Genomic DNA, 25991 nt, shown 5'->3' on the forward strand with positions numbered 1-25991 from the left:
TACCATGAACGCAGCATCAGTGTAAGGCATGCCCATGTCTATTGACTGTGCACGTTGATTCTTTCAGGACTCATTGACATTGTTAATACTGGTAATCCCTTAGACCAGCGGTGACCACACACTAATTATGGAGAAAATAGAAACACATGCCAATCATACTTCTGTCTGGATAGCCATGTTTGCCAAAGTAGTGGCACTTGTCTGTGCATCTTGAACTGCCCCACTCTCCTCTGTCTTGGCATAGGCTTCTGTCACGTCTACCATTAGGTAAGCAGTGGGCGCCTTTATGGTTTAGTTCCAGAACAGCACCCTTCCTCGAGAGCCTGGAGCAAAAGTCCTGACACACAGAAGGCATAAGCAAGAAGATTAAGCAATGAGAAGTAGGTACGCTTGGGCTGTTATCATACACGTGATAGACAGCTCAAATGCAAGAAAAAAAGGAAAAGAAAAACATCTGATGTTTGCTGAAGCCAATGTTGTGGAAAAAGCCCTGCGTAGGCAAGACACTGTGAGAAAGCAGGCTTCATGGAGGTGCTGCATGAACATTGCTGCAGGCAAAGAGGGAATGAATGATCGCCAATTCACAGGACGTTGTGTAGAATTAATCAGCAACCAAATATCCCACGGCGGAAGCTCCGCTGACTACAATGGTTCCGTCTAGAACATGCAGAGCACAAGGAAGGAACAGAACATCTACAATTATAACAAAAGGTAACACATGTGAAAGTAAAGTATGATTTATCCAGAACGCCATCCCCTACTAAAAGAATAGACAGAGCCAAACTGCTAGTCAAACGGGGCAAACTGTGTTCGCAAGAATATGACGTGTGATGGTCCTGCAGAATGTTTTACCGTCTATCTATTTTTTATGTTCAACATTGTGTAAGCGTGTTTCTTGTTAATGTGACCCTCGTTGTTTTGAGACGCTTCCAAGCCCTTTAGTAGAAGTAATATCAGAGGAGGATAGGATGTGTAGTCGGTGGAAACGTGGCGAATTGAAAGGTTACATTTCATTAACTTTACATCAACACTCTTTCTTACCTACTAATCATGCCCCAGCATTAGTAACAGAGCTAGAGGTTTCACTGCCATTAGTAATAGTAATAGAGCTACAATCAAGATGTGTACCACTACTACCCCCTGCAACAGTCTCATTAATATGAGCACTCATAATAGGGCTGCTACTACCACTAATAGCAGTTTAAGATATAATGGTATTATTTTCGCTGCTACCAATGCTAATACTAGTAAGAGTAGAACTACTACCCCTACCAGCAGTAAAACAATCAATATTGCCACTGGTAGCAGTAACATCAGAATTGGTAGCACTGCTACCAGCAATAGCAGTAGTAGTAGCAGGCAGCAATAATACTACTACCATCAACACTAGTATTGCTACTGTCAGTACTAAGACTACAGGACACATTGTCACCACTACTATTGATAAAAGTGGTAATAGTACTGAAACCCTACTACCTTTAGATTAATTATTTATATTACATTATTGCTAGACCTAGTATTACCAGTGGCAGTGGTAGTTCTAGCACTAGAACTAGTACTATTAGCAAAACACACACTAGTAGTCATACCAATTGTACTGCCATTATTACTAACATAATTAATGTTAGTAATAATAGTGCTAGTTATGATGGATTTAGTAGTACACCTACTGTGGGTGCTACTTCCACTACAACCACTACTGGTAATAATATTGCTGGGAGTACCCTTCTACTACTGCTGGCAGTAATGATAGAATCTGTGGTCATAACATTACCACTTGTGATATTAATAGTGCCACTGCTGTTATGGGAACTACTGGAAATAGTAGTAGTCCTACCACTGCAGTTAATAAAAACATTCTTATTGACACCATTAGTAGTATTACAGCTAGTAATTTAAATGCATTACTACTTCCGGTGGGAGGGGGTAATAGTAGTAGCAGCAACAATAGCTACAAGTAGCAGAGTCAGTACTTCAGGTAGTACTATTAATATGATTATTACATGCAGTAATGTGTTCTAGCACCTTGAAGCATCTCATGTGCTAGATGGAATTACCAATAATGATCAAAGCCCCAAGTAAGCGGACAGACTCAAAGAATGTGGGAAAGTACTACTTTTATTATCAGCATAGAATAAAGTAGGGCAATCTGGCAAACAACATATTTATACCTCGATATGCGTTATCTATGATGTCATCCTACGTGGCAAATTGTAAAACCTATTTAAGGGAGTGATTGGTTAAGAGATCATATATACTTAGATAGTATGTAAGTATTAACAATACTATTGGATGCCCCTTATCTGGTGGGCACGTCTTGAACCACCTCTAAATGCGCATAATACACATTATAGCAGAATAATAACAGCGGGTTGGCCTATGCAACATTGAACAGCATGTTGCTCATGGGCGTAGGACATGGGGGGGACAGGGGGGAAATTTTCAGACATTTCTCTCTGGCCCTCCACTGAAACACGCCGCCAACAACACATGTCCTATCATCCTGCGTTCCCACAAGTGTCCCGACGAAAACGGTAACTCACATGTGTGGGTGCACCTACCTGGGCGCAAAGGGAAATGGCTAAGCCACTGGTAACCTCAAGCCTTTCGGCAGAGTAGATTTTGCTCATGTGGACAGCATACAGATTTGGGCCTAGGGTGTCGAAGCCACCAAAGAAAACAGGGAACCCCATGCATTTCCAAAAAGAGGACACCCGTGGTAATCCACAGAGGTCTGACTTGCGTGAATCGCCCCAGAATGTATTAGCCACAATCCCCGGCAAAGTCTGAAATTTGGTGAGAAAACTCAAATTTTCAATAATTTCCCTCTTACCACCCACCGAAACACACCACCAACACCACATGTCCTACCTTCCCACGTTCCCACAGGTGTACTCACGTAAACGGTACCTCACATGTGTGGGTGCACCTACCTGGGCGCAAAGGGAAAAGGCTAAACCACTGGTAACCCCCAAAGGGTTTGGGGAGACAACCTACAGATTTGGGCCTAGGGTGTCGAAGCCACGAAGGAAAACAGGGTACCCCATGCATTTCCAAAAAGAAGACACCCATGGGAATCCACAGAGGTCTGACTTGCACGAATCTCCCCAGAATGTATTACCCACAATCCCAGACAAAGTGAAAATTGTGTTTTTTCCACCAAATTTCAGACTTTGTCATGGATTGTGGGTCATAAATTATGGGGAAATTTGCACAAGTCAGACCTCTGTGGATTCCCACGGGTGTCTTCTTTTCAGAAATGCATGGGGTTCCCTGTTTTCCTTTGTGGCTTTGACACCCTAGGCCCAAATCTGTAGGTTGTCCACATGAGCAAAATTCCTGAAAATCTACTGTGCAAAAAGACTTGGGGTTACCAGTGTTTTAGGCTTTTCCCTTTGCACCCAGGTAGGTGAAAATGTGAGGGATCGTTTACGTCGGGAAACCTGTGGGAACGCGGGAAGGTAGGCCATGTGTTGTTGGCTGCATATTTCGGTGGGCGACCAGAGTGAAATGTGTGGAAATTGTGTTTTTTTTCTGTCATTTTCCCGATTTCCCCCCAAACTATGGAATCTTTCCCTACATAGTTGTTGCCTGACCTGCGCAAATCACCCCTTCCTAAACTTGGAATATAGTCTACTTTTCAGAAATGTATGCATTTCTGGCTTCCCATTCATCTTTCCTACCTTTTTCTTCCATTCCATCCACGCATGTCCTATTCGACAAAAAACGGCAACATCGCCTACCTCTCACAAAACGGCTGATTAGCATATCCAAATATGTTATTTTGGTTTCAACTCAATCTGTTCTTGAAAGCCTGGAAAATGGCAAATCCAGGACAGCAAACCATTTGTTCCTAGCTCTTTCAAGGAAAGCATCACAGGATTCTTTGTACAACATTTTATTGCATTTTCTGAAAAACCCCAAATGTTCTCCTTTTTGGTCATTTTCTCACCCCCCCGCCCCCCCCCCACAGCAAACTAGGATTCCTAGGTGGCATTATGATCGCCTGCATGTGGGAAAAAGGGGCCAACTTTGGCCGAGATATCTCATGTAACAAAGAAGTTACAAGGGATTGAATGGTGACATACTGAAATCACCAAAAAAGACCTTGGCACTGGGGGGAAATACCTATGCAGTTAAGGGGTTAAGGGGTTAAGACGGTAAAGCCCCAGAGGAGATATCATTTGTGAGGTAGCTCAGTTAGTTAATGCTCCAAATGCAGATTGTGCACAGGAATATGTAACACCTGTGTTCAGCACCTGTCTTAATCTTCCGGTGGGATAATAGGCAGAGTGAATGCATTCAGCTTTCCGATGACACACAACATTTTCCAGGTCAATTGGTTCAGAAAAAGTGGTGGAAAACACTCCTACTGTCACTTTTTCTAATTGGCCAGCTGTTTGTGCATTTTCTGTGTGGAGTTCGGGAGCCGAGTGGATACACCAGGACCCCCTGTATTTCCCGCTTCACCAGACAAATGCGGCCTTACTGCCAGCATGGATTCTCTTGCTGGAAATAAGGAAAGGGATTCCTCTGGGATTTGCCTGGAAATGAAACCTGGTGAAAGCGGGTGGAGTCCAGAGCAAGCCATTGTCAATTCCGCCAGCAATCGCTAATTGCGCGAGGTATTTACACTCTTCCAAAGTGGTAAAGCAATGTGATTTCACCTGCCTTTTACGATAAAATCTTCCATTTTGTGGCGGAAAAGTAAAAACGTGCGCCAATGGAAATGGTCTACTCCATGCAGTTTACTTTCCCCTTGATGCTTGGGGGTTTCGCGTGATGCTACAAATGTAATAAATAAATAAATACATTTAACATGACCCCAGATAAATGGCAATTCGTGATCAGAATGAGTGAGCATGGCATGTCTCTGGTAAGAGGGTGTCCTGTGCTTCTTGAATGCGTTGGCAAATGCCCTTAATTGCCATCTCGCGTTAAGCAGGGGCTTAAACCCATCAGTGTGGATTGCGCAATAATAAGTCAACAGAGGTATTTCAAATGGCCAATTTCGCTCTTTGGGTGACATTGTCAAAGTGGGAGAATGTTGCCCAGCATGTGCCACTTTCTCTGCGGAGTGAATTGTGCCATCCCGAGGAAGAAGTGTGAAAAACCCACAAGGGCACTGTGCCCTGCTCTTTCTGTGTGCGTCTTCCCCACAGGGCGACAGATGCAGACTCAGACATGGGTAAGTCTCAGGTGGCAAGCCTGTACCCTAGTGTGGCAAAGGATTCCAGACTTCCGAGGCTGATAACATTAGTAGCATTGAGTTACATGCCACCTGACAGGTATGTGTGATAAAGTTGCAAAGCAGAGCTGTTAGTGGGCTAAAGCAGGAGGCAATGTCTGTCCACCCTCAAAGGGTGCGTACAACCAAAAGTAATAGGCCCCTCGACCCATCATGGCTGTAGGGGCCAGGCTCCAAACCAGGGCAAGAATGCCCTCCAATCATCCATGCCCACGAGTAGGGTACACCTTCTGCTCCAGGAACCCTGTTGAGCAACCTCTGTGCTTTCCAGGTGATACTAACGTTATTTAAAATTTAAAGCCAGAAGTGTAAAAGATAATCGCTTAATTGCAGCTGGAAATTAGCTCCTGGCGTGATCAAAATGTCTTAACCAAGTGTGACATCACCCCCTTCATTTATAAGAAATATGTGTTTTCTTGTGTTTCCTCATCCACTGAATTACTGTTAGAAACAAAGGCAAGAGTTGTGTCTCTTGTGTAGGCATTAGGAAGGCAGTTGCCAGCCTCTGGCATAGTATGCCCATGTTCTTCCAATATTGGCTAGGTGTTGCCCTCTTATGGCCAGGTAGAACGATCATGGCAGTGACTGGCAAATGCCTTTCCCCTGCAGACAAAAAAGCAGAAATAAGAGTCCAATTCAAGACACAGAACAAATAGAAGTTAAGACAGACTGCAGCTGCCATTGCTGTGTTATGGAGAATATGTTGAGTGTTCAAGCAAGGAGTTATGTATTAACCAAGCAATCAGTGAGACAAGTGAGAGGCAAAGAAAGGCCAGAAGGTCTCTTTGAATAATGTAACAGGGCAGAAGACCCATGCTCTGCTGTCCTAGTAACATATGAGAGAACCAAATAGATCAGGCTTTGCAGCAAATGTTAAACGAGAAAGGAACAGAGTGCAGCTCTGCATTCAGAATAACAAAGGCAAAGAAAGGCTAGGCTCTGAAGCCAGCATGAGATGTAATAAGAAGGACCAGACACATCGTGAGAGGCTGGCCCGGCCCTCGCACATACCGGGCTCACCCTCTGTCCACCCCCCTGGGTCCACATACACCCCACCTACTAGGAATCCCCCGGGTCGACACATCCGGCCGCGGACCTGGGGAGTGCTTATAAGGCAGTGGGCTTGCGATCGCTCATCCTCCTTGTTTGCTGTACCCCTCCCCTCAGGACAATCAAAGCAGCAACATCACACACCTGGTCCCCCTACTCCCATAACAGGGCTTACTCAGAACAACAAACAAGATTTCCTCTTTCTTTGAAACCCCCATCCTTCCATTCCAAGAGACACACACGTCTCCTTGCCCCACACAAATAAAGTAGCAACTTGCAGTTGGTAGAAAAGGCTGCAACTCCTTTATTTGGCAGGAGTCCACTTACAGGTGATCTGCCTCTTAACGAGCTGGCGTCCTAGAGGTGGCCCACTGGAAGTAATTGTTATTTCCTCTCTCTTACCATAAGCCCATAGTCATAGATGAAAAATCCAGAAATGCAACATACAAAGACATGTTCTTTGCTGCTGCATCCTTTAATTTTCTTCTGTTTTCTTTTCTTCTTATCTCTTGTTTTATACAGTGATCTTTGTAATTTAATACGTACAGCTATTTTAATTCTAATTTTGGGAAAAGTCCAGTTTTTGACTAAAACACAATAAATAAGATGTCCCCTGTCCCCCCCAGATTTTATATGTCTCCTATGCCCCTGATGTTGCTACATAGACTTTCTGATTGGTTGGCAAGCTTTTCCAACCTTGGACTTTTGGCTAGTTAACAGCATTTAAACAAAATGGAATCAAGGAGCTGAGAGTAACATCAGACTACTGTCCATTCTCCCAATTAGTCCATCATCTCTCATTGGTCTGGCCATGAGCCAAGGCTTTTCTTTTGTAGTTTACCCTGCAACCTATTCTCTATTCTGGGACTTTTAGGGGAGTGTAGAGGCACCATTATCTTTGTTTAGAGCCTAATGAATAGCCCTTGTTTGCAACGTCTGTACCATGAAGGGAGGGGCTACCCTTCCCACTGGGCAATCAAAGACATGAGCATTGTTGCTATTCACTCATCTGGAGCAGTAGAGACAGCCATGCTAGCAAATTAATATATGTTGCCTTGACATCACTGGCGTGGGTTTACAGTGTTGACATTTGCATGATATCACATTGGGGAAGATTAAAAAATGATCTGCTCCTATCAGTCACCCGACAATATTCAGTTATTGCTTATTATTAGAGATTACCCTACCTCCAGATTGATAATCATATCATTTTTACATTTTAGTTCAGATGTGCAGGAGCAAAAATGCTATCTCTCCAGGCAGGGTCTTTGTCCCCATCAGATGTTAGGGATGCATATGTGACCGTTGACCCAGTCTTGTGCCACAGGAGAGTAAGGGCTGTAGATGACAGGAGACTGATGCAGCACATATATATATATTTTTTTTAATATATTTTTATTTTATTTTTAAGGTCAAACAAACACACTACAACCGTTTCAAAACATAGAAAGCATCATATTTCAACACATTTTCAAACTCCCCAACTCCCCCCTCCCCCTTTAAACTAGAGCCAGTTCTCACATATCATTTATGGGAACATCGCTGGGTGGCATACTACCTAGACTGCCATCAACCGGGTCCTCTGTTTCGTTGTCACCCTGGTGAGGGTTTGCCAACGAGGCCACAAATTGCCGCCAGGCCAACAAGGGCCCTACTTCTTCTTCGCCCCCCCTGGTGACCGCTTCAAACCAGACTACAGATTCAGCTTCCGCCCATCTCAAGAGGTCTGTCCACCACAACTCCACCCTGGGTCTATGGGCCGCCTTCCAGCCCATGGCGATCCTACGTTTGGCCAAGACATAGGCCAGGTCCTTCATCTTGCTTATGTGTTTCAAATGCCGGGGTCTAGGGAATAGTCCAAGCAAGCATGACCAGGCCGATTCTACATCCAGCACTACCCCCCCGCCAGCCAGTTTCGTCTTGACCTCATTCCAAAATCTATGCACCTCCGGGTAAGCCCAAAACATGTGTAGCAGTCCCGCGTTCACCTCCCCACACCTGGGACATTGCTGTGTAGCTGATCCCCCAAACTTTGCAATCTTCCCGGGGGTTAAATAAGCCCTGTGGGTAACATACAACAGAAGCTGTTGGAATCTCGCGTTGCGGGACACCTTTTTATGGTACCTCTGGGCCCGTTCCCACTGCCCATCCGTCATGGGTCCTCCCACCTCCTCCTCCCAATCTTGTCTCAATTGGAGCAACTCCTTCCCTGCCCTTGCCCGCAGGAGCTCATATATCCTCGATATTTCATGACCGCCCTCCGATACATCGTACATAGTTTCCAGGGAGGCATCTGGATCCTCCGCGAGCACTGTCTCCGGCCATCTTTCTCTAGTTTTTTTCACCAGCCTAGTGTAGGTTATATATTGGCCACCATGTACTCCCGTCTCTTCCTGCAGCCGCTGAAAGTCCACCGCCTCCCCTTCCTGCCATATGTCCCAGAGGGTGGCTAGGCCTACCTGTTCCCAGTATCTGCGGACCGATTCAAGTAGTTGGGAGTCGCTCCCACACAGAGCCGCCAAAGGGGCCTGCTGGGAGTATGGTTCCGAGTCTCCCCCAATCTTCCATGTCCTGTGCCAGATCTCCCAGCCCAAACTCAGTAACCGCCCCTTGCCCACCAGTTTATCTCTGCCCAACCACACCACTTCCATCAGAAAGTATGGGGCCCTATCTACGCGCAGGAGCCTGGCTTCCGCCGATTCTTCAGTCGAGAGCCACCTGGCCACGTACTGCAGCTGCCCCGCCAGGTAATAGAGTTCGAAGTTAGGCAGGCCTATCCCCCCCTGTCGCACAGGTTCTGGAGCTTCCACAGAGCCACCCTATTCCTAGAGATGCCCCACACAAAACCCCTACACACACTGTGAAGTTTCGCGAATAGGCTTCTGGGTATCAGAAACGGGACGTTTGTAAAAAAGTGCAAGAGTCTAGGCAGGACCACCATCTTGAGCAAGGCCGCCCTCCCCATCATGGTCAGGGGCAGTCTAGACCAAAATACCATACTGTTCCTAATCCCCTCTATCGCCTTTTCCGTGTTGTGCTTGTGTTCTGTCTCAATCTTGTGGTAAATGTTTATTCCCAGATACCTAAATGTTACGGGCTGGTATCGGCAGAACAGGCAGCCTCTGCACCGGGACATTCCTATATCTACCCAAAGGGAACAGGCTGGACTTTCCAGGGTTCACCGATATACCAGAGAGGATGGCGTACCGTTCTATCACCTCTAGGACGTACTGTAGGTTTTCTTCTGGATAGCGTAAATAAAGGAGCATATCATCCGCATATAATGATATCAAATGCTCTCCGCTGGCCGTGTTTATGCCCACCTCCCCATATTGTTGATGCAGGCATGTTGCCAGCGGCTCCAGTGCCAGTATATATAGCATCAGTGACCAGGGACATCCCTGTCTGGTCCCCCTGCCCAATTGCCAAGAATCTGAGACCGTGGACCATGTCTTGACTCTCGCCATCGGGGTGCTGTAAAACAACTGTACCCATCTGAGGTATCCGGGTCCCACTCCATACCCCTTCAGGACCGCTTTCAGCCAGGGCCATCGTACCGAGTCGAAGGCCTTGACCGCGTCTAACGACACTATGGCCAGCTCGCCCGTGTCCTCCTGAGTTTGGTCCATGACATGGTGTAGCCTCCGGTGGTTGTCGGTGATGTTCCTGCCCGGAACATATCCCGTCTGATCTGGTTGTATCAGTTTCTTAATCACCCTTTTCAGTCTGTTAGCCAGCACCGCCGTGAGTATTTTGCTGTCCTGGTTGAGCATGGACAACGGTCTGTAAAACCTGCACTCCACGGCCGGCTTGCCTGGTTTCAAGAGTGGGATGATTACGGCCTCACGGAGAGACAACGGGAGTTCTCCCTTCTCATAGGCCTCGTTGAAAGTGGCAAGCAGTGGCTGGAGCAACTCTTGCTGGTATGTTTTATAGAACTCGCTGGGCAGCCCATCCGTACCTGGCGCCTTGAAAGTGGGCAAGTTCCGAATCACTACCTCCAGCTCATCCGAGGTGACAGGTGCGTCCAACTCAGAGCGCTCTAGATCATCTAAGGTGGGCAGCTCACTGTCCCCCAATGTGTTTAGTATGTCTTGACCCATATCCTCCCCCGTGTCCTCATACAAGTGTCTGTAAAACTTAAGGAATTCCTCATTTACCTCTTTCTGGGTGTTGCATATGCTACCTCCTAAGCCCTGGATCTCGCTAATCACCGAGCAGGGGGTCTCACTCTTGTACAGCCAAGCCAGCAATCTGCCCGGCTTATCGCCCCCTGCGTGTATCCGCTCCGTATATTTCCTGTAGCTGAGTCTGCACAGTCTATCCCAGAGTGCACTACAGGACAACTGTAGCTCTTCTACTTTAGTTCTGTTATCATGAGCGGCACTCTCGCAACGTGTGAGCTCTTCTAGCTCTCTTTCCGCCTTCCGGAGCTCCCTTTCAACCCCCCCTGTAGCCCTTTAACTTGGGAAATAGCTACCCCACGCACCACCACCTTAAACGCTTCCCACAGTGTGCCCAAAGAGCTTACGCTTCCCGTGTTTTTATCAAAATATTCTTCAATGGCGTCCCTCAGGCCCTCCCGAAACCCCTCATCCTGCAGGGCCTCGGTCCTAAGTCTCCATGTAGGGATCTGCGGGCGTGGGGGCTGGTGTCTCCAGTCTACCACCAAGGGCGAGTGGTCCGACAGCACTCGGTCCTTGTATTCTGCTCCTTCTATTTCTCTCACTATCCCGGCTGTTACGAACATGTAGTCTAACCTTGTGTACAAATCATGTGTCGCTGTGTAGTGTGAGTATTGTCTATCCGTGGGATGCAGCCTCCTCCACGCATCTGCTAGGCCTAGGTCTTTCAGTAGGGTACTCAGCGCTTTAGCCGCCGGTGCCATTTTTCCTGCCTTATCCTTGGACCTATCCATACTGGGGACTACGGTACAGTTAAAGCCCCCCCCACACTAAAATTTACCGTAGAGGGTCCTAAAGTAAGCCGCTGTATCGTTATTGGGGGCTTATAAATTTATGATGTGTATTTCTCTGTTTTCCAAGAGACCCGTTACCACCACCATTCTCCCCTCCGGGTACACCGTAGAATCAAGCGCTCGAAACGGCACGTGGGGCGCCACCCAAGTAATGACCCATCTGGCATACGCTGAGTACGCCGCCCCCACAACGGTGCCCTTCCATTTCCTCCCGACCACCTCCAGCCTTTCCCTAGTGAGGTGGGTCTCTTGCAGCAGGGCTATGTCTGCGCGCATCCTCTTTAAATACATCATCACTTTGTTACGTTTAAGGTAGCTGTTGAGGCCCTGTACATTCCAGGTCACAATTCTGAGATTACCCGATGCCATCTAGTCGGTCTATCTCCGTCCCATCCCTCCCCATAATGTTCCCCATGTAGGGTCGTTTCCTGGCTCCATCCCTTCTATTAACGAACCGTGCCCCCCACCCCCCTTCTCCAACCTCACACCACTGCACACAACTCCCCTCCCCACCAACCCCCAACAATAGCCCAGCTCCATCCCTGGATCTCAGGCCTACCCATGTCTGGACCTGTCTCGTGACCAAGAACAAGGACCCTGCGGGGTGTCACCAATCTAACAGTGACCTAACTAAGTATACTACTATCGGGTGCAGAGGTTGCTCCCCAGGAGCTCCCAGTCATCTATTTAGGAGAAGTGAATTCAACGGGACCCGCCGGCAGATACCGTGACTTCCCCCACACAAGCACAATATCAAACTATATTCTAGTCCCAATGTCATAGCTGTGGCCTCACGGGTGCCTCTGCAGCGTGCTACTTATCTCCAGCCGCTTCTGTCTGGGCATCCGATTCCTGTGGTCGACCTTGCATATCCAGCCATTCCATCGCGTCGGTCGGCGTCTCGAAGAAGAGGGATTTGTTCCTATGGATCACCTTTAACCTAGCGGGGTAAAGCAACATGTAGCGGTGGCCTGCCTCTCTGAGCCTCCTCTTCACCGTTCCAAAGTTCATTCGACTCCGTTGTACAAGCAGCGTGTAATCCGGATACGCTGTTATATTCGCTGGCCCCCTTTCTATCGTGCACCCTTTCCGGAAAAATTCGAGAATCTTCTCGCGGTCACGATAGTTCAAGATCTTTGCAATCAATGGCCGCGGGGGGGCTCCTGGGGCCGGTCTCCTGGTCAGGGCCCTGTGCGCCCTTTCGACCGCGAACCCCTGGGTCAGCTCTCCGCCTGTGATCTCCTGCAAGAGCATGGTTTCAACGAAATCCGTGGGGTTCGATCCTTCCATTCCCTCCGGTACCCCCACTATGCGAATGTTGTTGCGCCTGGCGCGCCCCTCTGCCTGCTCTGCTCTGTCCTCCAGATTGCCCACTTGCTGCACGAGGGCATGAAGTTCCTTGGCGTGTGCGTTGCACGCCTCCACGGTTGGGGCCAACTTCTGCTCCAGTTCCCCAGTGAGCTCCGCGATCGTTCGCACATCCTGGCGCAGCAGGTTCACCTCCTCTCGGACCGCTCCTATCTTGAGGTTTGGGCCCTCTTGCAACTCTTTCATGGCCAGGCCCAGCTTCGTCTCCCAGGCCACCCTCAGGTCAGCAATTGCTGCTAGCACCTCCTGGATGGTACCCGGTGGGTTCGTCGCCGCCGCAGGGGTTTCTTTGCTCTTGCCCCCTTCCGCGCCCGAGGGTGACCTAGCATAGGTCTCCATCGTAGGCTGCTTGATCCGGGGTTGCACCGCCTTGGAAGACATCCTGTTGCGTCGATTGGGCCCACGCGCCCAGCTGTATCCTCACAGGTTCACTCTGCTAGTCCGCCACAACCCATGGCCTCTGCAGTAGGGGCTCGCCCTTATGTTCTTGCTTTCAGCCCGAGGCGCATGCGACCCGTCTGTCTGGTTGGGCTCGCCCGCGTTCCGACCAACCTTGTCTTCCTCAGCTCGTCGGACCTTTTATGGCCCTTTGTCCACAGGCGGCCATCTTGGGTGCTCCCCTTCCTTTGCGTGACCGCCAACTTCTTCGGGGTCTAATTCCGTGAATATGCAGTCTCGCCGTTGGGGAGGGCACGCACCGTATGCCCCCCACTTTCATACGCCTTTAGATGCACCGTGCGCTCGAAAGTCCACCAAAAACCATCACTTTTTTCCAAGGATCAGGATCGGATCATCAGGAGCTCCTCCAAGGAACGTCCTCTCACGTAGCCATCAAGCCACGCCCCATGCAGCACATATATATGGATGTACTATTCTTTTGGCAAGGTGCTTTTTTATGAATGTGGCTTCTGGTTAGAAGGCCTCCCTTCTAGATACATAATTGCATGCATCATTCTATTTATTAATAAAACCTTTTTTTAAAAAAGCCTGGGCTGTCACACCCTCTCAGAATGCATCCTGTCACAGGTACAGTATAGTACTGGGACAACAATAGGGATGTGGGGAAAATCCTTTGAATATTCACAATACTGACTCCCCCCCCACTCTAAACCAGTGGGAATAATAACTCTCATATTATATGTACCTCACATATTATATATTTGGGTAGAAGGAAGAATAGAGGAAGAAAAAGAATAGGGGATGTTGCTGGCTGAGGGGTAGTTATCTCAAAGGTCTGAACTGTAACAAGAAAGAATAGGGGCCTCATTACGACCCTGGCGGTAAGGGGTTAACGCCAGCGTTAGCTGCGCCGACCCCTTACCGCCAATTACGAGGTCCCCTAGCGCCATGGTGCTTTTAACACCTGCTTTTAGCAGGTGTTAAAATCCATGGCGCTAAGGGACCATGGAGTTAATTACGCCACCGTAATTTACGGTGGCGTAATTAACGCCTTCCCCACTCCCATTATGCCCTATGGGGCAAAAATGGGAATGGGGAAGGGTAAATGGGGATTGGGGACTTACCGCCCCGCCAAGGTCGGAATGGGGCGGTAAGTCCGCCAACCACCATGGCGTAAACGTAGTTTACGCCATGGTGGTAAAGTCACGGCCCAGGCGGTAACTTACCGCCTGGGTCGTAATGAGGCCCTAGGACTAGGAGTAATGAAGATTACCAGTGAATGTTCATACACTGTGTCTCATAATATTGCCAGTAAGATAAAATGCATATCATTTTATTGAACTGTCTTTTGCCAATGCATCCATGCATCCATGACTGACTCCTTCCCTTTTGTGAATTCCACAATGACCTCCAGAGCTTTGCAGTTTCTTGCACAGTCCAATGGTAGCCAGAGTTCACCATGCGCAACGCATCACAACAGAAAATACAACTTTCTCCATCCCTCTTTGCATATTGTCAACCTGTTTCATATGTGCAAAGTATGTAAAGTGTTGCATCTGTATTACAATATGGGTATAACTTCCTTTCTTTTTGCCTGAGAAAACCATGTGAACAGTTTGTCCACCCACACAACTCCGCAATCCCTAATTTCACTGCCTCTCTCTTGCTCTGTTACTAATTACTACATGACACAAATCACTTAGCTTCCTTCCGTAGCTGTCTTTCAAAATCGCGGTAAAGTCATCATCAAATGCTTTTTAGATTCTGAAAAATCACCCTTTGTAATTCCTATTGCAGGTATTTCTTTTCTCACTGTACTTTCCAGTAATGCCAGGCATGCAGAGGGCAATTTCCTTTATCAATAGCGTGTGAATGTGGCGTTCTTCAGTAGTGTATTATAATACAAAGCAGCCCCTATACAAGCTTGTGAATAATTGCCTATTACATGCTTGTTGTGACATTGCTACTAATCCTCAATAGTAAAATGACATCATTACTATTCTTTTATCCGTTGTAGTGTGGGGCATGGAATTACAGCATTACATGTATATATAATGAAAATGGGACAAATGGATTATCAGGAGTTATTTATTAATGTTACACATAAGGATATTGGGAAAGTCGGAGGGAGCATGTATGAGCACCGCCAGGTTGAGCTCAACTCCTCTGTGATCCTTCAATCTGCATTCCATATTCCATCACGTATCTCCACAAGACATGACACCTCGACAGTGATGTAGAAGCTTGTCCATGAGGCACAGATTTATTTAGCTGGCAGCATCTCGTAGCAGAAGTGTGAATACTACACATCTTCCCTCCTTCATAATGACAATAAACAATATTAACAAAACAAACTATATAACTGTTATGTCCTCATGGGGTCCACAACTTGATCAATTTACACAAAGTCCTCCATGTGTCGTGGTTTGCGACAGACTGTTACCCACCTCGACTTGCGAGGTGGATCTGTGGTGACATCTGGCAAGGAAATATCCTTTACTTTCTTTGTGTACACACTTGGTAACAATGTTTTCCTCACATTCTCCATTCTTGATATTCTTCTCACACAACTCCTCTACTCCTCTACTTCCAGTACCATCCACTCGTCCACTGGCACTCTTAACAATATTGTCCTGTGTTTCCACCACACACACTCTCTCTGTATTCTATATCCTCCAGGCCACTGTTTTAACTGTGTGTTTTATATACCTTGATAACTTTAACAGGATCAGACCATTTACTTACACCTTTCCTTAAAGCAGGAGGAAGTTTAATTTTTACCACACTTCCCACAACAGGTTTTATATCTTTCCTATTCACATACAGTTGTTTATCATAGGCATTCTTCAACTGAACTCTCCTGATATTCTCACACACAGACTCAAAATCTCTCTGTAGTTCATTACCTTTACTCATCCATGATGGTACCAATTTGGTGTTTGCTTTCCTCCCCCTGCTCCACTCAAATGGGGACAAACCTGTGGTGGAGTGTGGAGTGAAACAATGTGCCACAATTTTCTCCTTCACAGCTTTCTCCCAGTTCAATCCATTCGACCATGCCCATCAAATGGTCTCCTTGAGCACCTAATTAAACCGTTCCACTACTCCATTGGTCTGTGAATGATAAATGGCACTCTTTTTGTGTTCTATGGAATTTCTACTGCAAAACTCCTCCATTTTCTTGGAGCGGAATTGAGTACCATTGTCAGTCTTGATGCTTTTTGGAAACCCCTCTCTCTCACAGATTTCCAAAAGGAAATCAGTGACAGTTCTTGCAGTGATACATGGTCTAATTAATACCTCCACCCACCTAGTTAGAAGGTCAAATATAACCAGACAATACTGTTGTATTCCATTACTATTCACAGGACCAAGTACATCCATACCCAGTTCATCCCATGCTTTCTCAGGAATCTTTGTCACAACCATTGGGTGATTCGCACCCACACAACTTTTCTCACGTTCATTGCAAAGGATACAATCTCAAATGGACTTCTCTATTTGGAGATCACAGCCAGGCCACCAGAAATCGTTCCGTATTCTTTGCTTGGTTTTCACTATCCCCTGGTGACCTTCATGACCCAAATCAATCAGCCTTTGACGTACTCTCGATGGTGGAATTATTTTGTCACCTCTCATGATCATGTTACCGTACACATACAGTTCATCTGCAACTTTCCAATAGTTTTCAAGACCAAATTCCTCAAATTCCTCTTTTGTCAATGGATTTTGACTTTTGACGAGTTGTTTTAAATACGTTAATATACAGTCTTCTGCTTCTGCATCATTCCATTCACCGCCGGGTTGAGCTCAACTCCTCTGTGATCCTTCAATCTGCATTCCATATTTCAATCCGTATCTCCACGAGACATGACGCTGGAAGGGATGAAGAAGCTTGTCCACGAGGCACAGATGTATCTAGCTGGCAGCATCTCGTAGCAGAAGTGTGAATACTACATACGTTAACATGGTTCAGTTATGAGGTCACAATGCCTTCAGCATGAGCAGAACAGAGCAGAATTCCAGCCCAGCCGGCACTGCATCACAGCATTAAAGCCCTGACAAGATTTTCAAATTCCATTCCTGTAAAATAGTGTTCTGGTTTTCTGTGACACTTTACAGTTAATAACTGATAAGGAAGTGTTTATGGCAGAATGCTCTTTTTTCACTGCTGAAGTTTGCCACATGAGTATAAGAATACGCATGTTATCACTTATTTACCCCAAAATGAGAACTTTTTAAGGTGTATTCTATTTAACTGCTTACTCTATTTTTCTGCAACACGTTAAAAACTGTATATTTCTGTCTTGTTTTGATCCAAGCACATTACATTAAGCATTGGAGGGGAGATAGAGTGTGTTATGAGGACCAACCAAAATATACTCTACTGTATGTAAAAAGGATATGGCAAATCTGCAACCCTTTCCTCTGTTAGGTTACAAAGCTCTTTGGTGACTTGCAATATCCTAGCAGAGTATGGTAGGAGGTACTTTGTCCCATTTATTATTTGAGCAAAGGGCTCCTTTGTAAACTATGTCTTCGTCACTTAGCAACAGTTCTTTAAAACGGGTGTAAGAGTGGACGTGTATTGAAAGATGTATTTAAGCATTCATGCTCTCTCAGTGAATGCCAGTCCAGAGAGTGTACGGATACATTGGACATGCAATCCTCCATAAGATGCTGACTTCTTCTGTGCTGTCAGGTTTGATTTTTTTACCCAACATTGTGGCAATGCTTGTAATCAATGTAGATACATCATTATGACATCGTCGACAAATGTCTACCACAGTACAATCACCACTATCCCTAATAACACACATGAAAAGAATGAACTACACCATTGGGAGGATAACTCAGGGGCAACTGCTTTGTCTTCGGATCAAGACAATACAGAGCAACACAGTTTTGATTCCCGGTCCTGCTCTTAGAGACTGCTCTCCAGCATTACACGTGTTATAAAAGATTAAGTAATGCATTTATTAATCAATACATCTCACTCAAAACAGCAGCAGAAAAGTCCCACTTTCTTATATAATCACATGCATGCCTGGAAGAAAAAAAAACGAGGTATCCAAACATCCCACTGAGAACATGCCAGAATACATTCCAAATTAGCAGAACAGAACTGGCATTTGGTAGTGCATATATCCCTTTAATCTCATACACAGTGAGAGGATGGTAGCCCAAACAATGGAAGATAAAACAATCCATAATCTCTGCATCTCTTTGCAAGGGAAAACAAAGGTTTATTACACGCAAAAAGGTCTCAGGCGGTCCCGTAGAACCAAACCGCCGCAGAGTTTGTCTTATCACAAAGGCATACAACTTGCATAGAGGGAGTTCTGCAAATTAACCTTACTATGCATACTAATGAGTACTGTATAATCCCACCACCCTCATTGGCTACCACCTAGAGAACACACTAACCCCCCCTATAGTTCCTTAGCCGATCAGCCAAATCTACACCACTCCCATTCTCCTAGATAAATGGCCCCCTACACCATCACTGTTGAACCCAGGTTTATGGTTGGTGAGTTTTTAACAATAGATTCACAAATGTGGGACCATCACGTGATGTGCACCCTCCTGCTCAAGACACAATCAAAGTAACTTGGAAAGGCCAACCCTGCTTTTGATGAGACAATAGGTTTCCTCATTAACCCAAATGCCATGGTTGCAGACAAGCTGCACCCCCAACCTTGAACTAAATTTACTGGCATCACCTCTGCTCCTCCTGTCCCAAATCACAAGATGTTCCAGACACGGCTCCCCCGTATTGCCTCCCAACACCAGGTGCCCAGGGATGATGTGACCAGGGCACTGCTCTCAAGACTGAATTTTGAAGATTTGTTTGCTTAAACTGTGTGCCTAAGTGTAAACAGAAGGAAGATGCTCTCTCTGCCCCCTCTTGTCATTATGTTCTCCAATATGGATTTGAATAAGTGGATAGTTTGGTTGATAATCCCATATTGAATGAGTGGGTTCAAGTCGAAAATTGATCATGGTTAGTGGGTGCACTGCATGGAAATACCCAATAGTAAAAGGGGAATAACAGGGCAAGAAATGTAGTAATGGTTTTCTGGAACACTAGTGAATGTTCCCATATTTTTAGAAATGATGATTGTAAGTTTAATTTAAAAGATGTTGATATCTTTGCATTTCAGGAAACCTTTCTCCATACATTTGTTTTTTTTCTTCTTTTTAAAAGTTTGCAATAAACTAAATGAAAATAAAAATTAAATTAAATAAAAATAAAAGGGTAGAGAGGCTGCCCTTCAGTGGGACACAATCTGCTTTCCAGGGATGAGGCCCCCCCTCTTACTAAACATGTATTGGAACCCTAAACGATTGTAGCAACACGTTTTCTTTGATACAATCTTCTCGATGCTAGATTCCTGGATGATGACAACAGAGAGTAAAGAGATAGTAACCTTCAGTGATTTGAATCTATCGTGTTTTAAAGCTGGCAAGAGTTTAGTGGATGGAAGTAGATTGCCTTCATCCACTGAGAGATGTGGATATTTATGAAGCAGAGTTGGGCACTACAAATTTTAAATGGAAACGTTCTGGGTGACATCACAATCAAGATACCTACAGTCCTAAGAGTAACAGCTCTTTAATTGATTATATATTTGTTTCTGAATTCTTATTCCATCATTGTCATATGTTGAAAATCACAAAACATAATGCTAATGACCAATTGATATGATATGATAGGTTATTTATATCACACTTAATACCCAGAGGTTTCTAAGCACGGACCCAGCGATTGAACCTGTGTTGCTCCGTGTCGTCTTGCTTCCAAGGCGAGCACATTGCCGATGAGCTATCCTCCCGATTGATGTGGGTTCTTCAATAAATGGATTCTAGTAATAAATCTTGTATATCAAATATTAGAGTAAATGTAATAGGCAATAGATTATTTTGGAATGCCAAGAGACAACAAATTCAATAGGCTCCTGAAATCATCGGTGCCTGGCGCCATTATACTGAAAGAACTCTCATCTCTATCTTATGATAATGCATTAATCGTTTTTTACAACTAAAGCTCATTTCCAACAAAAACATGTATTTGATTATGAAAACATAAAAGAACTTCAAGCTTCTTCTATTCAGGAGTGGATGGCAACCTCTCTCAGTCAGGGCTGCAGGCCTACCAGGGAGAAATCCAGAGCCAGTCCTAACGCTGAGGTGGACGGTGGCAGGTGGCAGCTGAGAGGGTCCAAATAACTGCCCCTGCAAAGTGCTAGTGTGTTTTATTTCAAGAGTGAATTATGTTACCCAATACTTGTGAACCAATATTAATGAATTAATCCTTTATAATACTCGAACATTCTGGAAGAATGTTCTCTTCTAATTCCAGGAATACCAAGGACATTGCATTGCAACTGAGAAGAGAGGTCACTTCTGGCCCCACGCAGACCATGAAACAATTGCAGGAGAGAGACAGAGAATCCCTGCAAACAACAGCCTATTTGCAGTCCAGGCTGTCAGCAGTGTCTGTACAGAGAAGACTGGAGTGGTAGTGCATATGCAACTACTTGGACACCTATGCAGCATGTACCAGCCCCAAGACATCCAAAGAGGATTTCCCTGTGGGGCCCTAGGCCACCAGAGACTTGAAAGGGGGTGGAAAACCAAAATCGAACCCCACTTAACTTTGGTGAAACCCAGTAGGGGTACCCTAAACATGAACTGGAACAATGTACATTGGGACGTCACTGTTAGTAAAAAGGAGTCCTGTAGATAAAAAAGGGGGAGGTCTCAACCCACCTTTTAAAGAGAAAATAATTTGGGAAACCTCCCCATTGGGGAATATATAGCTCAAATGGTTAGGGACAGACTACCAATCAAGCGGCAGGGAGGGAAAAAATAATAATCCCATGAAGCAGGAAGGTGTGGCTTCCTCGGGTGAGGTCTGAGTATGTGGCAGACCAAGCAGGAGGAGGGATGGTGGATAGGATAGTGGAGTTGGTTGTTGGACCAGGTGAAGTGTTGGTACGTGAGTGATATGATATGCTAAGTAATTTATAACACACCTGTACACAAGTGTCTCCTGTCGCGACAAAACAAGGAAGGGAGGACAGAAGGAAGACAAAACAATGATCCTACTAGGCCTTGTGTCATTCAGATCATGTAAGTGTATTGGGGGGGAGAGGCAGGGGGTAGGTGGGAGGAGAGAGTGCAAAGTAACTTGTCAGTGCTGCCGGGAGGTGGCACATAAGTGCAGGGAGTCAGGGGACTGTAGGGTTGCAGATACAGTCCCTTAAGTGGACTGTATCTGCAATGGCCCGGAGGCAATGCAAGGGCAACTGGTCGTGCAGGAACCAGGTCCCGTAGGTTCAGTGGGTGGCCAGGTAACCAGTATGTACAACAGACAGGGACATCAGCAAGTGAGAAGGCGAGAGAAAGCAGAAGCAAAAAGGAAGGTCTTGAGTTGCTTCCAGAACATTAGGTGGTCCTGCTCAAGTTTGAGAGGGGCAGGGAGGCTGTTCCAGAGGGAGGCCCCAGCTTAGGACAGAGATCTACCCCCACTCTCTGTCTGGAGAAGCAGCTAACCCTCAGATAGTTGGAGGTGGATGAGCGGAGGGCTCAAGAAGGAAGCAAGCTTCTGGGGTAAAGTGAGAATAGGAAGAGTACCTCTGAGGAGGTGTAGCTTATAGTGGAACTTCTTAGAAACATCAGAGATGTGAGGAGAGAAGGAGAAGGTGGAGTCAAAGATGACGCTAAGGTTCTTAGCCTCACAGGAAGGAGCAGGTAGAGGGCCAGGGGTGGACGGCCAGAGTGAGAGAGGGAAGACGGGAGTAGGTGTCACAATGAGGAGGAATCATGGCCTTACTGGCATTAAGGAAGAGATCTTTGGAGGCACGCCATGCCTGAATTGCGGACAGACAGTCTGGCATGAGTGAAGCAGCAGAAGAGGTTGAGGGGAGCCTGAAGCAGAGCACGGTGCCATCCACATAACACTGTAAATTAGAGCAGAAGTTAGAGAGAGAGAGAGAGAGAGAGGAGAGAGGAAAGACCCAAGTTGGACATGGGAGGGTTGATCAGCAAGAAAGGCATAGTTCTGTGAGTGCAAGTAGTTCCATGAGCTGAGTGTGTTTGAGAGAGTAAAGAGTGTGGTGGGGTGAATGTGGAGTATTTGAAAGTGAATGGAAGAGGGGTGATTCATTAGTTTCGAGGGTAGAGTAGCAGTGTGAAGTGTGGAATAGTATTAGGTAGAAGAAAAAAGTAATATGGAGGAGAGAGGTGTACTGTTTAGAAGATAATCATAGTCTGCAAGAGGGAGTGGTAGTGTGTAGGACGGAGTAGTAGTCTGTACGGTGGAGCAGTTTTGTAGATGAGGTAGTAGAATGAGGAGGGGGTAGTAGTGCAGGGCAATAGAGTGGTAACAACAAAGGGTGGAAGCGATAGAATCAGAACAAAGAGACATAGAATGCATTAGTAGAAGCGGGAGTAAGAAGGGGGATGAGTCCAAAATAGGAGAGTTGTGACAGAAGACAACATGGGCATAAAAGCAAGAAGACCTAGTTGGTTGGAGTCTCTGGAAGGCATCATTCCCATTTCCGTTTGGAAAACTAACCCATTGATTGAGTTAGGAATGCTAGAAAGTCGCTGAGGGAGGATCGAAAGGTAAGGCCATGCACCTTTAACATCAAATATTATCTAGTCTTTTAACATACAGAGGACGAATCAGTCGGTATGCAGTAACCCAGGGTGAAGGAGGCCTGAGTTAGGGAGAAGGTGCTTTTAGACAAGCGAGGGATGGCCCCACTGCCCCAGGAAAATTGTAATGCAGACGCTTGAACCTTCGTGCAGAGTTAGAGATTATTTTGTGCCAGCTGTGACAGTACCTGTGGGGTGTCTATTATGACTGTCACTTTTATGTTTACATATTATAGGTTGGCCTGTCACCCCACCAACAAAAAAGGGATACACAAAACAGATAAACGTCCTGCAGTACATGGAGTTGGAACATGTAGGGAAAAGACATTCAAGTACATTGAATAATAACATGTGAAAGACGTACAATTCAACAATGCATTGTTTTCATGTTGTTTATGTTTTATATGTGTTCTTCGTTGATTGTTTTATATGTTTGCTGATATTCTTTACATGTATCCATTACTTTAAAGACGGTCAAAATCGATTAGGCCAGATGACGGACTAATATTCTATTTGTTTCTTTCAAATATTTACTTAGAGCAATTGTTATGATCATTTTAAAAGTTCATGGCCTGAATTCTGGCTATGTGTTACATTGCAGACACATTGTTTTGTAACTAAAAGGATTTGTTTAGCATCCTTTTGAGTTTGACTGCCCAAGCGGTCCCCAGTCATTACACTGTGCTTGCGCAATACAAAACAACATCTAGTACAGATTTCATGACTGGCTAGGCTGAGTAATAACAGACAGAGGGCCTCATTACAAGCCGGCGGTTGCCGTGGCAGTAAAACCACCTGGTTAACGCCGGACTCGTATTACCATTCCGCCTCCGTGATTCCCGGAATTACCGGGGCATTACAACCCCGGTTTTCCGGGAATCACGGAGACGGAATGGTGTTAATACCCATTCCAATTGGACTCAATGGGAATGGGGATCATGGAAACACCGGCAGCATCTCGTAATGCTGCCGGTGTTTCCTCGTCCACCTGCAGGCGGGCGGTGTTAAACCCGCCAGGTCAGACCTGGCGGGAACATTACCTCCCGCCTGCAGGAGTTGTGATCGCCCGGCATGGAAACAACTGTGGCGGCGGGTTTACCGCCTCCGTTGTTTCCATACCGGGCGATTTGTAATGAGGCCCAGAGTCTCACAGGTCTTCTGAAAGAAGCTAGCCACCAGAACATTGAAATGGGCAGAGCTGGTATGTGAGTGGCGAATTGTTGTGAGATAATGCACCCACTCTTCAACTATTTCTAGGATCACATGTGCTTGCCAGCAATATCTCACCACCACTTCATAGTATGCCATTATAAGAGCATGACCTTCTCCTTCACAGCCTCCGGAGGTTAGCCTATGTCCACCTACTAAGCAGGAGCATTGCAATTGTACCTGTTTGGTCCATGTTGTAAAATCTTTCTCGAGGTCCAGCTCTTTTATGTTACTTAGGAACTAGCTTGGTTTGACTTTGCATGGGTTTACCCAGATAATACTCTTCTTCCTCAGGTTCTGTGGCTCTTCACACATTCCAACACAAGCTACTTCTATGGCTCACACTCTCACACGTATTGTTTACATCTAGGCGTGGCAATTTTACAGTTCATCCAATCCCCTCAAACATGTTCACAATTGCCCTACCTTTACATGGACTCAAATTGTGCTGTCCTGGCATAACCTATGCCTGTAAAGTCTGAAGAGATCATCACGGGCTGAGAATATCTATTGTGTGAAACATATTCTGCATAGCTAAGTTATGCTTTAATTCCATACATATATGGCATTACTGGAAGGGTTTAACATTTAAATAATTATGCCCCAAAACATGCCTTTTTAATCCTAGGCATACATGCCGTTGTATGATGCAGAATTTGCCACTAAGTATCCATATTTCTGATGTTAACTGACACAGTTGTCAGGTATTACAAACAAAACATCAATAGTTCAAGGTTGAAAATTCTTTCGTGAATAACAATTTTAAGGCAGTGGTGTATTGACCAAAAAACAAGTAAGGAAAATATAGACAGCGTTTGCAATTGTAACGTCTAAGAAAGAAAAGGTTTAGTGTATTCATGTGGATTTTCACATTATTCAGAAAGAAGGTGCGAGATGTGCCCTCTCATCAGGCGTGATGTACTTGCTTCACACTGTGAAGAACAACGCGTATCTAATTAAATAGTGCACTGTCCTGTCAGATATGTAAAACGTGATGGGCAGGGTTGACACACTCTTTACAACCCAACCATTACCCTCTTTTAAGCTACTCCTGTCCCTCTTACAACTTCTTTTCACTGCTAGATCCCCCATCCTTATCTATCACAATGGTAAATACAGAGAGGTATAGAATTGTACCGTTCCCTGCCACCCACCACATCATTCTCCTGATATCCTGTGTTTATCCCTTGTTGTCTTTGGCATTCTTGCCCATCTTCACACCCTCGAGCTTCCTTCCATCCTCCGTATTGTTGCAATCCATATAAACCTGTGCTTGACTCACATAGAATGCTGCAACTGATTCACAATCCGTGTCTTACTGAAGTAAGGAAGACATTGACAGGAGCCCAGGGGGAGAAACTGAAGAACACTAAAGAGGAAGGTGGTGGGAGAGAGGAATGTCCTGCCTGGGATGGATTTGTACATGCTTACGCTAATAATCTTTTTGAAAGTGGATCTGCTCAACACCTGCAGTTATTACTCCTAATGTAGCCCTGCCTTTGCTCCAGCAGCTACATCAGTGTTGATCAGTATAGATTACCACATGAAGATTGTTATTGACCTCCTCAGCCAATCTGAATTTTTAGAACGCAGTCAATAACTACCGATATTCACTGTATCCTGAACATTCTGTCTTCAGAAGTAGACAGGGAAACAACAATGCCGTTTCCAGGCAAGATCTATTTTTTCAGCAAGACACAACCAGTGCAGGAGCACTATTTATTTGGTGTAACATGCTCTTTAACACACGAAAGAGAACGCTTGAAACATTGAAAAATGATTTCACGTTCTTTCATAGAAACCATTTACTTTTACATGACACCTTATTCATGCTCATGTTACAGTTTTTCCAGTTCAACCAAGGTGCAATTAAAATGATTAACTTATGAAAACAACCATGTTATTTAAAAGTTACAAATAAAACCACATTGAATGTATTAACTTAGTTTGTCATCTTTAACGTAAAATGTTTTACTTCATCCCCAAATCACCCAAGTATGTAATGCTATTACCACCATATGCTATTAGCCTTTGAGACCTAAAGAGGGGTCATTATCACTTTAGATCATGGGC

General features: G+C 45.5%; 1 protein-coding gene across 4 annotated transcripts in view; it reads right to left on the reverse strand.

The window, feature by feature from the left end:
- The window catches only part of FSTL5 (follistatin like 5), a 3721575-nt gene that overhangs the window by 321503 nt on the left and 3374081 nt on the right, over positions 1-25991 (reverse strand). The window lies entirely within an intron of this gene.

Source organism: Ambystoma mexicanum, chromosome 6q, assembly GCF_040938575.1.
Source record: "Ambystoma mexicanum isolate Mex_15411 chromosome 6q, UKY_AmexF1_1, whole genome shotgun sequence".
NCBI lineage: Eukaryota > Metazoa > Chordata > Amphibia > Caudata > Ambystomatidae > Ambystoma > Ambystoma mexicanum.